The following is a 17,380-nucleotide window of genomic DNA, read 5'->3' as shown; positions in this document are numbered from 1 at the left end:
CAGACGCTAAATAACCTGAGATGTTGATACAGCGTAGTAAAATAACACACTAAAAACACACACACACACACACAGAAAATAATTAGACTAAATTGTATTAAAATTTTACAAATAATATTGTAAAACTTGCACCATATTTATTCCACCCACTCACTCACTCACTCACTCACTCACTCACTCACTCACTCACATTAGGGAACGGTGGCTAGGGGCGGATTAGGGACAACCCTACAGCACGTCGGCCAGACTGAGGTCTATTGTGCAATCCGAATTCTGGGATGAATGACGATGAGGTGTACCAGTCCACCGGCCGCATGAGACCATCACCCGCTCACCGCTCACCCAATGGGTCCCCTACACCCTCGCCCTGAGTTCATACCGTCAAGGTAATCACACAGCACAAGATATAATCCAACGGCCCTTCCAAGGTGTCCAAGCGCCCTTGAAAATACTCTTAAGAAATGAATCCTGGCAGAGAAAGGCCTATTGCGAAAGGCTTGGAACCCAAAGACGGTTTCGGAGAAGCGGACGAAGATATGCGTCATGACCTGAATATTTGCCTGAGGGATGAGATGATGAGAATGAATGATATGATTTGAAATCTAAATTCTTTTTCTACAGGGAATAGGAAGGGAAATGGGACCGTGGCAATGAAAATTCCAATCTGACATTTGCCTCCCGAATGCGAGTCCCGTGTGGAACGCATGAACCATCTCGCTGGGTTCATTCATTCAGTCATTTTATTCACTCATTAATTCAATTATTCATTCACTACATTAATTAATCGATAATTCATTCATTCTTTCATTCACTTACTCATTAATTCATTACTCATTCATTCACTTATTTATTTATTTACTGATTTATTTATTTATTTATTTATTTATTTATTTATTTATTTATTTATTTATTTATTTATTTATTTATTTATTTATTTCCTCGTTTACTTATATTAACTTAAAGACAGCCGAGTAACTCATGAGGTAAATCAACTGGATGAGGACTGCAAGGTCCCAGGTTCAATCTCGGTTGCTGGCGGAATTTTTCTCGTCAAAATTTCCAGAAAGTCTCGGCGTCCACTCAGCCTCTTGTCAGATTGGGTACCGGTTCTTTCTTGGGGCAAAAGGTGAAAGGAGTTTGGTGCCGATCACACACCTCATAGTGACAAGTTCATCAGAGCATTGAGCCCTACCTCTATGCGATTGTTGCCCAACTCATTATCGTCTTTTGTTCTAAAAATTGAAGTAGCAATCCGCAGAATACATAATTATTGAAATAAGAATAGTGAGTTCACAATGCGGCTCAGCAATAATAATTAATTGTCTTCGACAAATCCGCGTTAAAGACCTAGCTATGACAAGTTAGCTGGTTGGTTTTCTTTTCCTTCCGAGGTTATCCTCAACCAATTGAAGCGAAATTGCTTGCTAACTTTCGGCATTAGACTTCGGACTTATTTCACCATCATTTATTCACATGCCATCATAAGCGTGTTATTTTCGTTCAAGAGCGTGACCGTTCGGCGATAAGCAATACCCGAACGCCGGCTGGTGACCCACGGAGGGTTGGCCTAAGGCCGAGTGGTGTTGGCTGCTCGAAACCTGAATACGCAGCGAACCTCAGTGTAATTGGCACCCAGTTCGAGGATTAGAGCAATAGATCTTCTGGGTAGCAGTTCTAGATCATAGTGCCCCCTCCTGAAATTCAAATTATAAAAATTAACTATAAATATTGTAGCCTACTATCTCCGACTAGAGATTTGTGCTTGAAGCACTTGTTTACATTTTTCCCATTTTTAGTTGTTACACCGATTTGTAGTATATCGATGATGAGTTGTATGATGAGTCAGATAACACCGCTGCATGCCTACTATGCGCTTTCTTTGCGTGTAAAAGGGCTATCTTCACCTCTTAATTATATTAAAATACAAAAAAGCAGCTGGTGAAATTGTTGATGATATATACTTAACAGGTAAATAGATAGATTTTTATTGAAAATATCAGACCAACAATTTTGGTAGACCATAAGATCCTGAATTTTGAAAAGACATAATATTCTGAATAAGAAATATAATACAAGATTATAATAGAAAGAATAAACTAGAAAATCAGTAGTTTGAATCAACATAAATAATAGAAAGAATAAGCTTGAAAAATCAGCATTTTGAATCAACATAATATATTTAGTAAATACCTACTGCACGCGAGAAGGTTAATTTTTGTCCAAATGCGCGCGAGCGACTGAATAGCAAACATCTCAACTGCGCGCAAGAAAGTCACACAATTTAAGTGCATATTTTACCTCCTTGACAAATGCCATGTTCTAATACGGGTTTGCACATTTTAACTTCTTGTCAAATTCCCTTTACTAATTTCGGCATGCATATTCCACCGCATTTTAACCACAGCTATGATTGGAAAGTAGGCTAGCATTCATAGAGATTCCTAAGTCCGAAAAAAAGAAATGGGAATGAATGCAGGAATAATCGCCGCGCACACTCGGGAGCTTTAAAACAGGTAGAAATTTATCTTGCGCGCAGTCGGGATCCTCCGGTAAATATGTATAAACCTAGAAAGTAATTTATTTAATCATGTACATATATATAAAACAAGAGGTAATTTAAATCTAAATTAATATAAGGAATCATGAATTGAAATAAAGATGGTGATTCAAAATCCTTAAGCAGTCTTTGACGATATCTAAGATAATATTTCGCACAATTTGGTGGTGAATTCCAAAAGATTTTAGTAGACCCCATGTAAATTTTGAAACACTACCTCTATTACCAAAAAGTAAACCCATGACTGTCCAGTTGCTCAGGGATATACTGGAAACGTTTGCTTAAGTCGGGAATACATGGTTTATAAATTATTATTTTTTTCCAAATCAACTTCCTTAGACCGGTCGATATTTATTTCGAAATGAACTAACAACAGCCAGATTTCTCTTGCGATTGATGGTTTTAATGTCAACTCTTCTGATAGACCCAGTTGAAGAGGTGCATTGTATTTCTTCGAGTACTTTCCATTTCAGATCTCGCAAAGAAAATGCAAATGCTGAACGCACTATATGGTGGCGAGTGTTTTTCATCAGTTCTCCTTTACGGCAGTAGCCTAACATGTGACCAAGAGTTTCAATCTCACCACAGACAGAATGACGGCAGCGATGTGTGTTAGGACATTTCCTAGGGACCGCCTTGATGTTACAAGATATTTTCAGTGCGTTTGTCCATTCCGAAATAGATAATCCTCTTCTGTTATTGACCCAAAAGTTAGCTTTAGGATGATCTGCGAAAATGTCAAATGCCTCGTAAAGTATGTGCTGAACATGTATGAAAAGCAAGCTCTCTTAACGTTTTTCTTATTTTTCGTCCCGTCCATTGAGTTGTCTAACAACGATTACTATTATTTGTGAGGGTTTTCTTCGGTAGTTCAGTGGTTACCATGTTTCCATTGGTTTCGAGATTCGCTGGTTTCGTACCCAGCCTAGGGCGATGAAAGTTCTTAGCATGGCTTCTTTGGAAGGGAAGTGAAGTTAGGTGCATGTAAAGTAATCTTGTTCCTAATAGAGGGTTAGGGGCAAAATTTGTCCTCCATTTGTCGTCCATATCAAAAGAAGTGGGCTACGTGAACTTGGGCTTGCCCCACCCTATATCCCTTTTCCATAACCTACCAATTATACGTGACTAATCTCTGTTGTCATTCCACTGAAGGTAGGATTTGTTCGTTCCGGAAAAAGGTACAAAAACCTAAGGTTACATTTGTACTCAGTCACCATCTAAACCTTAAATATCATGGACTGAGGAAAATCTATATTAATGCATTCATTTAATATACAATTTTATGTACAATAGAGTGCCTGAGAGACTAAGATCTGAGTTAACATGATTTGTTTATAATCAACCATTTATCGTGAGTCAGCACTAACGACAAAGCTACCGGCTGCTGAAAAACTTTTCTCAGAAATTGAGGTCATTGTCTGGGAAGAACCATATTAATGTGACATAGCATGAAATATTTGCCTTGTCACTGGCTCACATTTTATGTCACTTTCTTCTACCTTATGTAATGGTCATTTTTCAAAATGTGTTCTAAAGTACAAATAAAATACTTACCTTACGAGAAAAGTGTATGTATCTTAAATAAAAATTTTGTAAATAATAAATTACTCTTTCTTGTACAAAAACAAAAGAGAAAGGGGGATGAAACTGGCAAAGTTAGGACGCAAGTGGTCCCTAAATTCGCCACTTATATGCTTGTTGTACATTCCAGAATACAGATGTAATATATTTCAATACAGAAAAAATGGTCATAGTAGAATTAAAGTTTTGTTTTTAATAAATTATCACAGGATTAATAATTTTAGTATTCTTTTACTTATAAAATATCTAAAATATCATTCATTTAAATACTAAAATTAAAATTAATCAATTAGTTAAACTGCCAACTGTTTAAAACGATCTCAGAGAAACAGCAAAGAATGATAAGTTGCCATGGAGGAAGCAGCAGTGGCGAACTTAAGAACAGTTCCAACATTTAATAATGTCATAAGTAGGGCATCACTATACGTGTACCAGCAGTACCAGTAAATGTAACAACATATTGTTTAAGTTACGGTACATATTGTTAAACCAATGCACGTTTATATCTCTTAAGATCCTTATTACTTACGTTAATGAAAGATAAACTTCGGTTCGCTTATCTTTAAAAGCAATAGTTACTGAACTTAAGAATACATAAAATTATGCCAATACAATAGCCCCCTTATAATATTTTGGCGAAATACTCCCGTTCTAATTCTGAGGAAATAAGCGCTTTGGAAATTTCAAACTTAATTTTTTAATATTAGAAAAGGGTTTACACAGAAAAAATGACAGCATTAGAACGTACGAAAAAAATTCAGAAGCATACATACAGTAAACCTCAATTTTGATAATTTGATAGTTAACCTCCTTTTACTTTCAATCCTTCATTTCAGTCCGTTTTTTTGTGACATAAAAAATTCCTTAGTGTATATATTTATTCCCCTGTAATGAGATTATTGTGTGTGTAAAATGCCAACAAAATTCAAATTTATTCTTTCTTAAAAAATATAATTTAAAATAATAATAATAATAATAATAATAATAATAATAATAATAATAATAATAATACTTACCGGGTGTTAAGGAACCCGAAGGTTCATTGACTCCCTCACATAAGTCCGCCATTGGTCCCTATCCTGAGCAAGATTAATCCAGTCTCTATCATCATATCCCAACTCCCTCAAATCCATTTGAATATTATCTTCCCATCTACGTCTCGGCCTCCCCAAAGGTCTCTTTTCCTCCGGCCTCCTAACTAACACTCTATAATATATGCATTTTTGGATTCGCCCGTACTTGCTTCATGCCCTGCCCATCTCAAACGTCTGGATTTAATGTTCCTAATTATGGCAGGTGAAAAATACAATGCATGCAGTTCTGTGTTGTGTAACTTTCTCCATTCTCTTATAACTTCATCCCTTTTAGCCCCAAATATTTTCCTAAGCACCTTATTCTCAAACACCCTTAACCTATGTTCCTCTCTCAAAGTGAGAGTCCAAGTTTCACAACCAACAATAATAATAATAATAATAATAATAATAATAATAATAATAATAAAAATAATAATAATAATAATAATAATAATCTTTTCTTTCTTTATCTTAGTTTAACCTCTCCCTTTTAGGTTCATTTACACGACCTACGCCACACGGGCCTTACAGGGCCGCGACCTGTCGGGAGAGGAATTATTCTATTGGATCACATAATACTTTTTTGACCTAACAAGGACATGGAGAGCCTCCCCGGATAAGGGATCAGCTCAATGCCAGGGCCACCTCCGATACAACACAAACATTTAAGATATTACACATCATTCACTCACACATATGAAAGGATTAAGGGAAGGATCGCCGTCCATGGCTGGACTTTCAAGAGGTACAATCCCGGCATTTGCCTGGAAATAACTGAGGAAATAATAATAAGGTAATTCGGGGGAAGATGCAAGTTGGGGGAAGACGCAACTTTGTTTGCACTTCTTTTATATGTCAGCAATTGACAGCGCGGATCCTCTAGTTTGAAGAGTGTTGACGGGGTGGACACGTAGCGTGTGCATTTGTCTTACTTTATCGTCTTTCATCGCCGTTATTTTGGATCTTGTGAGCATATAGTCTGGTGAGTACACACTTTATAATATTTCGTTGCTTATATTTAAGGTTCATAGACTGATGTTATATTTTAAATGGGATATCTGCTACATACGTGAGTTGTGCATTTTGTTACGCACACTAGGCATGCAGCTACGGCAACAACCTTGCGGCAGTAGGCAAGTAAGTGTAAGTGGCGTCTTCCCCCTGTAACTGGGGGAAGACGCAACATGGTTAAGAAATACATTATTTAACCCGTAAATTATGTTTTGGGAAGGTTATTATTTGATAATATTTTACATTATATTATTTTACATGTTCTCTGATACTTTACAAAAGTTATCAATGATTAAAAATGTAATTCACATTTCATTTTTATGCAGACGATGACTTGAGACTGCAAAATAAAAACAGATTGGACATCTTAGTCAAAATAAAATTTAATTCCAGCTGCTGAAGATTTAAAGTATGGACAAAAATCGTCATGCGCTGCAGCGAGGTTGTGTGGCATTCCATACAGAACTCTCAAATGACGAATGGAATCTTCAAATATTACCACATGTTCACGAGGTCCTTCCACTAGCGGAGCATGTGGCAGTAGACCTACATCAATAGTTGCTTCCATCAGAACGGATAACGGGATTTCGATTCTGGAAGCAATCAGCCCTATTCCTAAGTAAGGAAATCTAAATTCTTTGCGCGTAAAAAACAAACAGCGTAGATCTCAACTACACCACAGAGAAGAGAAACTATGCGGAAAAAGGCCAGAAAAAAAGAAACCTTCCCAACCAAGAAAGAAAACGAGACTTGTAAGTTCTTCTTCTTCTTCTTCTTCTTCTTATTATTATTATTCTTCTTCTGTTGACGAAATTAGTCACGATGACAGTGGTAATAGTTTTGATGAGGAAGATGATTTTTGTTTGTTCTGAACACTTCTACGCTAAGACAGGTTCCAAGTGTGACTGGATTCAGTGCACCGCATGCAAAAAATCCTTGCACGAAGATTGGTGTGGTGATAATTTGCAGTGTATGAAATGTGGTGCAGGCTCGTACTAACATTCAGAATTGTGTCATAATTAATCAATTTTTGCAAAATAATCATGAAACAATTTTGTAATTGAATTCATAGATGTTTCTCTGTAGTTGTAATAAAATACACGTAAAATATTCCAATGTTTATTTTATGTGTGCCATTTACTATGTTGTTGCATCTTACCCCATACCAAGTGGCATCTTCCCCGTATATAAGGGGGAAGATGCCACCCTGACGCGAGTTTTTTTAACATAAAGAATTGTTAACAAAATGCGCACTTGCAAAGGAACCAATCATTATACAGAGCAAATTATAATTGAAAAATACGATAAATTTGTTTGTATTGGCTTATCATTTCAGGTTTGAGTTGTATAGCCAAGAAATACCTTAGTTGTGGCGTCTTCCCCCGAATTACCTTAATAATAATAATAATAATAATAATAATAATAATAGACACTAATTCAACAAGAATTACTTAATGAACATAAAGGAATTAAAAAAATTAAGTGCATTAATAATTATGAAATTTCATTTATATGAAAAAAATTGAGAAATCATCACGAAATTAAACAAGACGAACTATTACCACGTAATGAATGTCGAACGAAGGACATTAAACAAATCTGGATTTCTGAACTAGATATGTATCAGAGAAAGAACAATATTATTTGTATGCATCCGAAGTCTGACTAGCCTAGTGTAACATGTAGATAGTCGGCGCTGTATGCAATGGAGAGGGAAAGGAACTGGTCATCCTACCCCATTATATCCTTGCCTCATAAGTGGTGTCTTCTTGGTATCCTTTTAATGATTAAGAAGTAGGGGCCTATCATTCTACGAATGACTTCAAAACTTCTCATTAAGGGGTTAGGTACAACTTACAACAGTAAAATTTTGGAAATATTCAACGTTTTTTCCTCCATTACTGTATTTTGTACAATAATGAAAACTAATATGTATAAAACACTGTCCTGTTGCTCTATGAAAAAAAAATTACGATTTTAAAAAATATTTGCTATTTCTTTTTTTCAAAATTCAATTTAATTGTGCAGTGATGAAGCGTTTCCCACATAACTCAAAAACTATCCAACATTCTGTGATGAAATGTTTGTGTGTATTTATGCATGTCATATCTACAATATGATGCAAGATCACTTCTCTACCTTAGATATATTTTCTGATAAAAAATTAATTTATTTAAAAAATGGTCAAATATTAGTATTTTCTTCTAACACAAAATAAAAACAAATATAATTTATTAAGGAATGTATTTGAAAGAGCATTTTATTGTAGACATGAGTTTCAGCAATAAAATAAAAGAGAGAGAGAGCATGAAAAAATATACAAGTTTATGAGTTATGAGGGAAACGCTTCATTACTGCACAGGGAACTGCCACCATTTTGAATTAAAATATATATATATATATATATATATATAAACAATTTTTTTTAAACCGTAAAAAACATTTTTATTATTTTTTTTTTTTCATATAGCAGAAGGACTGTGTTTTACATATACCAGCTTTCATTATTGTACAAGATACAGTAATGGAGGAAAAAATGTTGAATATTTCCAAAAATTTTGCTGCTGTAAGCTGTACCTAACCCCTTAAGCTCATATTTTGTCTCCCTTAAACCTCAAAATAAACGAACACAGAGTGGAGATGCTAGTGAAGAGGAGTTGAAATGACACGCGGTTGTTAAGAATTTGCTACAAACTAGCACGTACATTTAGCAAAGAAGTTTGATCTATTTCCTTCATGATTGGCTCTTACATAAATGAACGTCATTCTATTCATACACTTGAGTGTTAATATAGGCTAAAATGTTTGTTGAAATGGCATGTGTTACCGGCCTGGAGTACAACTGGCATAAAGCGCGTGCGTAATCGCCGAACGAAATACAGGGATGTTCTTGTATGCGTGATTGCGCCTGTTGACAAACTCGCTCGTCCAATTCACGCCATTACATTGTTCCTGTACTTTTGACGTAAACGTCCGACTTAGGTGTCACATGTCCGAGCTAGTCGCAGTTAAGCTTTTAATCTACTCTGCCCCCCCCCCCTTCTTGTGCTCAACCTACCCTATCGACCCTGGACCGCAACCAGGGGAGGAAGATCCACCGTCCAATAACAAGTCTCTTCGCATTTTACACGAGTAAGCAGGCGAGGTTAGCATATTCACACATTTAAAAAGTGACGTGTGAGACCTCCAGTACGGTCGGTGCGATAGTCTGGCAAAGCACTCGCGTCTCACCTGGTCACCCACGCCGGACGTCCTCAGTCACAAGGCAAGTACCGTCAGCACGGACTGACTTACTACTACCCACACACAGCTCCTCAACACAATTCGATTTACTTCTCGTCGGAGTGAATATTATCTTTGTTATGAATTTTGTTTTTATTCCTTCTTCAGTAGCCTTAAATAGAAATCATTGTAATAACTAGTATAAATATTAAGGGAGGGGATGGGTGAAAATTTGGTAATTTTTGGTCAAAAATCACATTTTTCGTTTTTCGTAGAAAATGAAGCTATGATGCCAACTTTACACTTTGCTGAAGTTTTAGAACCCTACGACGGTTGTTTCATTATTTACGTCATCTTAAAAACGGCTGTGTTTATTAAGTTCAAGACGTGTGCGAATTCTAAACTTCATTTTCTCGTACTATTTTTCTTTTTGCCCATTTCTCTGCCTCCACTTTGCTGAGGATTCCACAGATTTTATACTAGGAAGCTGAAATTTTTACTGCATGTTCTTTAAAGTATACTTAACAAATTTATATTGATATTTTTTCAAAAAAAGAAAATGGTTTTTGAATAAAAAATAAAATGTGGGCCTGCATTCTGTAAATTTTATAAATTTGAATATGAATAGGCTTAATTTTCCCCCCTATTTTTACAAGGTAAAACTAAAAAAATTGTGAGAATATAGGAACTTCCTGAAAAGATCAAAGGTATGTAAAAACATTCAGACATGATACTTAAAACTTGGCGGAGATGAACATATTGAAAATATGCAAATTATTATTTTTTTTAATTTTAATAACTCTTAAACTACTGAACCTATAAACATGAACCTTAAACACATCATTTCTGATATCAATAGGAGCATGTATACAATAAATCAAGCTTCTAACCTGAAAATTACATAGGCCTAAAATAGAAATTTCACCATTCGCTGTCCAAGATTCTCGTCGGGTTGAATATCTTTGTTGTGGATTTTATTTGTATATTATATCTTCTTCAGCACTTTTATGTAGATATTATTGTGTAAATGATGCAACATTTTATTTTTTACAAAGGTGTTTATGAGTATAATTGAGTATGTAATTCAATTCCTTGATCTTGATTACGCAAACAATAATTAAATAAAATACCCACAACTCGGTTTTATAATATTCTGCTCAACTGTCCATGTCTGATTAGATCTTTGTGGGCACCGGCCACAAGAAAATATTATTTAGTAAAATATCGAATACATTTCAAATTCAATATTTAAATGCTAGACTAACAAAATGTTGACCTAATAAGATCTGAATGATTACAGTTAAATTTAGAAGCTACTTCGAGTAGAATCAGTACCTATGTCGTCAACATAATTTATTAAATCGTGTGCAGACCGATTTCTAATGGTTGCAATAATGTAACTGTTATGTTATCATAATTCTGTGTTGTGAAATATAATTATATTCTTCAGTTTATCTAAACTGGGTTTATTTCCGGATGATAAAAATTACTATCTTGAAAATTATATAATACATATGTATCATTTTGATAGAAATAATATTCCTCGAAAATTTTAATGTAACAGAATTAAAATATACAAAAGACCTTTCTATAGAAAGGATTTCGAACACTAGTGACAGTCTCAAGAAATTTAGTCATTTGCAGTTCTCAGCGAATTTAGCGCTTTATTGATTATTATGTAGGCCCTAACTCACGCAAACTTCTATCAATGTAATGTAATGAGTGAAAGATAAACCACGATTCCTTTTATAAGAGCTGTCACAGTAAATCAGACGAAATTTTAAAGTCCAGTGACCGCCAGAGTGATTCAATTTTTTTTCACGCAATAGTGTTAAGATAGTCTATTAAATAACATTTAATTAGTCGTGACTAATTAAAGCTATATAGTGAGTTAAAAAGTTGAGTATTTATCGATTGAAATATGATTCGTGATGCACAAAGTACTTTGAAACAATCCAATCAAGTCTTACCAAGCCTTTAAAGAAGTTGAACAACTTAAAATTGTGAATTAAATAGGTACTTATAAAGTAGTAATTGATAAAGTTTCGTAACAATTTTTTTGTCAGAGCAATAGAGAGAGATGATTATACACGCGATAGAAGAGAAGTTGGAAAGTAAGTCAAAAATAATTTTCATTACACCAGATTTATTGATGGAAGTAAGAAACTGTAAGAAATGATTTCAATTGAAACAATACTTCGAAACTTTTATTTCTGCCTTTTTTCTTAACTCTTGTAAATATCAGTTTCTACTTCGTTTTAACACTTTTATATCCATTAAATATAAAACCTTAATATATTGTTGCATATGTTTATAATTAGTTAACCCTAGACTTTGCGTATTTTCTATTTTAGAGCCACAATTGAACTTTTATTTTCATGTCTGACAAGCAAACATTCTGATGGAGGAAGATAAAGTTAATTTTTTTCTTTCACCATGTTAATAATGTCAAAAGGAGTGCTTATACAAATTTTGGCCACTCGACCGCAATTACGAGGCTGTCCAGAAAGTAATTTTGTCTGGGGCCGTTTACAGAAAAAAGCACAACTGCTTGGAAAGATTTATTGAAACAGATACAGCAATTGTCGTGCTATTTGTCATCATATCCCCCACTGGAACTGAGACATTTGTTATACCATGGGGTCAATTTTTGTATCCATGTATCATAGAAGTCAGCCTCCTAGGATCGGAACCAGCGTTTGACAGCCGTCTGCACCTCTCTGTCGATCACATGATATGACAAAAGTCTCAGGTCCGGTGGGGAATATGTTGAAAAATAGCTCAACACTTGCTGTGTCTGTTTCAATAAATGTTTCCAATGAAATTATGTTTTCTTTCTGTTAACAGCCACTGGGGAACTTATTTTTTTTATGGCCCTTGTAATTGCAATCGAGTGGCCAAAATTTTTATAAGCAGTTCTTTTGAAATTATTAACACGGTGGACGAAAAATTTTTAACTTTCTTATCTGCTACAATTAGAATGTTTGCTGGTGAATTTGAAACAGCATTAGGCCTATATTCGACAAGAACTTAAGAAAATGTGTCTTTATTAGACATCTTATGGATAGTAATCGATTTAATAATTATAAATAATACTTTTTGATGCTAAGAATGAAATGCTTGTATTACCATTCATTAATTTCCTTTGTCATAATAGCTACATTTAAACTAGACATTTCTTTGATCCTTGTTAGTCTTTGGATCAGAGATTTTCGGGTTCAAACCCAACCGAGGGCGGTATATTTCAAAGAACGATAAAATTCTTAGCATCGGTTCCTCCGGTGGGGGATTAGTTCTCCAGTTATTTCTCACCCATGCTGAATTTCAACATTGGATGACCTCTGCAGTTAAGGCGTCTTTAAATAAAACACTTTTACTGTTCTTTGACCGTGTCATAATATGTAATAAGTATTTGAAACCCATCAGCTTAAGAGAAAAGGTATGACGGATCCGGAACTAACCCGCAAAATCAGACACTTGCGTGTAGCGTATATGCTCGTTATACGGGTTTAAAGCGTTACCATAGTTACTATAAAGATCCAATAAATCACTTCTGCAAACCTTACACCGTATTGAAGGCAACACCAGCCAATGTTGCCAACTTGGGGGTTTTCCAGGGGGAGATGTGGGAGAATAAAACTGTTAAGGGGATTTTTAGGGAAAAGATAAATTTTAGAGGGGCTTTTTGGGGTGCTTTTCTAAACTATGTCATTAGGATTTATTTTTAAATTAATTATTACAAACTACTGTGTTATGTAATTGAACAATGAATATCATGATCATGAATCCTTTGTTCGGCCGGTATCGCATCTCGCAAGCATGTTTTCTCACTTGCTCTCTTTATTACACGTATTATATTGTACGCTCTCTCCCGCTCGTCTTTGCGTTGCACACGTGTTCTCCTTGTCTTCCTTAAGTCATGGCCTACACTACAATAGTGTCTGCAGTAAAATGCAGTTAAACAATTTCCCCAATCTAAATTTATGCTTTTGATACAATTGATTTTAATTTATTTTATGTTTTACATCTATGTTTTCTTAATTAGATTTCATTTTATATTAAATATTATACGCAACAATTGCTAGTCACGTGAGCTATGAATAACAATTTTAGTTTGACACTAATAGTCTGCTTGCACTCAGCAAGATCCAAGTGTTACGGACTTTCAGTGTACTGTGGCAATACTTGAAAAATGTACCACGTTGTTGTCCCGATACATCAGGAGCCAACAAGTTCGTAATGCGAGGACGAATTACGAGAAATCCAAAGAAATTAAATCATTAACTTAAAATGATGCATCTTTTATATCAATGTTTTTAGACCTATCAATTCATTTATGAAGCAAATTCAAGGATATGTACGTTTGAAACAAACAGGCTATCTCATTTTAATAATTAAAAATCCTTGCACATAACAAATTATGTAATTATTTTCTTGTACTACCACGAATAAAAATCAACTCTATGACATAAGTCGATACAAAATATTAATTTATCTTTCAACAATGGATTTGTCTCCCAGAGCTTTGAATATTTTTTTAAATATTTGCCTTTTTTCCTTGAATGCCATATTTGAACACTGTGTACAACTAATGCAAACGAAACACTTAGGCCTAAAAGTAAAATTCTCAAGAAATGGTCTTCCAGTGCAAGGACATACAGGATTGTACTGTGAGTATTCTATTCTTATGCATATCAGTGTTCATGATTGTGAATTTTTTTTTTATTCAATTGTGTGTATAATCACATTTGCTAATTTTTATGTTGCGTTTTTTCAAGCACAAAATAAACGAAATTCAGGGGGCTACTCTGAATTTTAGGAGGATTTTTAATATGATAAGGGGATTTCTTGTTCCTTGGTTGGCAACACTGTCACCAGCGTAAGAATAATGACATAGATATAATAATCCTGTAAGTTGTCAAAGCTTTGTCTTATGTTACGACGACCTCGGCTCACTGACTCATTGTAAGTCTCGATAATATAAAGTTACAAAAATATAATGTGGTTTGGCCTAGAGTAAATCTCGAAACGTCTATGGAAACCAAAAACAAACCAAACCTATCTAAATAACTGAATTTTAATTTTTTAGCAAGTTCTACGTGAAAAATAAATATTAATTAGCCTACTGTACTCTTTACGAATAATGTTTCACACGAAACTAACTTTTAAGTATGTCAGTACAATGTGATTAGTTTTGTGTCCTTCTCAAATAATCGTTATTTTGTTTAACTCCTATTTTGTACCGACTTATACGCCAATGCGATGTAGAATATATCTTTGAACTAACACTAGACTGTCATGCGGACCTCCTGTCCGTGTGGTCATCACGATGCAGGGCCACCAAAAAGACGTGACGGAACAAATACAAGACGAGGGATAAACACTCAGCCCCGAAGAATAGAGATAAATCTCCAACCGCGATGGGAATCGAACCAAGAACCGTTTCATTGGGAAGTGAACACGCTATCCTCAGACCCATAACGGCGGACGTCCTTTTAAAATCACAGAATAATGACAAGGGACGCATCTCGAATTTACTGTAGGTATATAAAAAGAAGATACTGTACATTTGCGCATGGATCGAAATTGGTTCCTCTAGAAAAGGTACCATAACTAAAACATGCACAATAAAGTATTTTATTTGTTTTTAGTAGGTTATTTTACGACGCCATTTCAACATCTCAGGTTATTTAGCGTCTGAATGAAATGAAGGTGATAATGCCGGTGAAATGAGTCCGGGGTCCAGCACTGAAGTTACCCAGCATTTGCTCATATTGGGTTGAGGGAAAACGCCGGAAAAAACCTCAACCAAGTAACTTGTCCCGACCGGGATTCGAACCCAGGCCACTTGGTTTCACGGCCAGACGCGCTAGCCGTTACTCCACAGGTGTGGACAAGTATTTTATTGAAGCATCTGTTGTGTAGATATTTTTTGTTCGTTGATATTACGGGTGACACACAGGTGAGTTCGTAAATGTAATTTGTAAAATAATTCGACGAGTCTTACTGTTAAGACCAGCCACTGTATTTGCTACTGACGTCGCGTGAAAGCCACGAACGGATGTTTGTCCGTTGCTAACGTGCTGTTGTCTTGTACTGCTGCTATGTGAAGGTTTGGTAACCTGTTGACGGCATGTCATGCTAAATCGAGAAATTTCCAGTTATGAACTTAAGGCTGGTTCACAATAAACCGGGAACGGAAATGAAAACGAGAACAAGAACGGAATTAATGTTAAAATGAATTTATTTAAATGTGAGCATTCACAATAGTTAATTGTGAATGCTTACATTTAAATACACTTATTTAGACATAATTCCGTTCTCGTTCTTGTTTCCGTTCCCAGTTTACTGTGAACCAGCCTTTAAACTAAGACTATAGACTAGCAGGGGTCGTCAGCACAGAGCACGCTGGGGCTAGCTTCCCTTACCCGCGGAAAACGCAGTGAACTATAGTGTTCTCGTAGCTGCTAGCGGGTATGCTCTCTATCTCTCCCTGTTGCACGACAGTGCACACGGGACGTCACCGCGAACGCATTGCACATTTCAGCGAGTGCTGACAACCACTGGACTAGAGTCTTAGGAGCTTAGGAAATACATCGGGTATATGTAGGCGTCTTCTTAGCGGACATCCTCGCTCTTTGTAATGTAACTAAGTAAGTTATTTTTGTATTTTCTAACGTGTATAAAAGAACAAAGTAAATCTGGTACTGTGATTAAGCACTGCTTCAAATTTAAATATATATATAGGCCTACTAGGCCCAGTTTTTTGTATTTCCAATAACCCAATAAATGGAATAGATATAATTACTTACAAATGGCTTTCAAGGAACCTGGAGGTTCATTCCCGCCCTCACATAAGCCCGTCATCAGTCCCTATCCTGAACAAGATTAATCCAGTCTCTAGATGAGGCTTGCAGAACTGGGCGACAATTATAGCGTTACGTCACTCATCGAAATACATCACTCACCCCTTCCTTCCATCCCCGCGTCATTGACTTGGTAAGGAGAGGATTTGTGTTCAGTGTCTGTCTTATGTGATTGCGTACGAGCCACAGATACGTCAGTCAACGCCGGTGAACTGTGGACGGGGAACCAACGCTTTTCCCATGCTTTCCTCCCATCTCTCGCCAGTTCTGTATCCCTGCTCTATATATACATATATTATTTTCTATATGTTAAAAATACTTAAATAATTTATTTAAATTGCATTACTATGACGAGAAATGTCCGCTAAGATGACGCTTTTACAGAGTGAAAGTCAAATAACCCTGCAGATTTTCAGAGCGAATAGCTCATGTTGTATATAACAAAAAAGTGTAACGCCCCATCGGTGAAAAATTCACAGTTTTCTCAGAAATAAAGGTCTTTCCTTAAATGTTTTACATCCTCTTATTCGCGTAGGATCGTGATTTTTATCATTTCGGTAGAAAATAAAAAAGAATAATTTATTTGAATAGCGTGTATAAATTTCGTGTATATTTAATTTTAAGACCACTAATTTCAAGCCACTGAACGATGCAACCAGACTGCAACGTTGTAACCAGAGAGGGAGGTATTTCACGTAGGGAGACAGACCTGATTTCGTTGACTTCTTATATTTCTATTACGAGAAGAAACAGGACTGTGTTAGCGGCGATGTTGCCAGACTGCTGAAACTTCAAACTAATTTCCTAATGAATCGTGCATTCAATCACAAAACGTAACATAAGGCTTTTGTTCATTAAAGTGTAACCTATCGTCGCTTTCAATCTAAGGATTATTTCATATTACTTTTCTACCATTAGCTATGCAAAATTTACATGGGTTTGAACCTCCAATTCTCTGGTGAGAAGTTCCAATTGATTGACTGGAAGCTGAGATTCCTGTTTAGATATCACTAGGCTAAATCAGTGTGTGTTAGGTAACTAAATACTTGTGCGAATTTTATTTGGCATAG

General features: G+C 35.6%; 1 protein-coding gene across 1 annotated transcript in view; it reads left to right on the top strand.

Moving 5' to 3' along the window:
* Window positions 1-9,349: 9,349 nt before the first annotated feature.
* The window catches only part of NKCC (sodium potassium chloride cotransporter), a 155,782-nt gene continuing 147,751 nt past the window's right edge, over window positions 9,350-17,380 (top strand). The window contains exon 1 of the mRNA XM_069823783.1: window positions 9,350-9,487. The gene's annotated coding sequence lies outside the window, so the exon portion shown is untranslated. The remainder of the gene's footprint in view (window positions 9,488-17,380) is intronic.

This window comes from Periplaneta americana, chromosome 4 (assembly GCF_040183065.1).
Source record: "Periplaneta americana isolate PAMFEO1 chromosome 4, P.americana_PAMFEO1_priV1, whole genome shotgun sequence".
Classification (NCBI taxonomy): domain Eukaryota; kingdom Metazoa; phylum Arthropoda; class Insecta; order Blattodea; family Blattidae; genus Periplaneta; species Periplaneta americana.
This window is presented reverse-complemented; position numbering and strand designations above follow the sequence as displayed.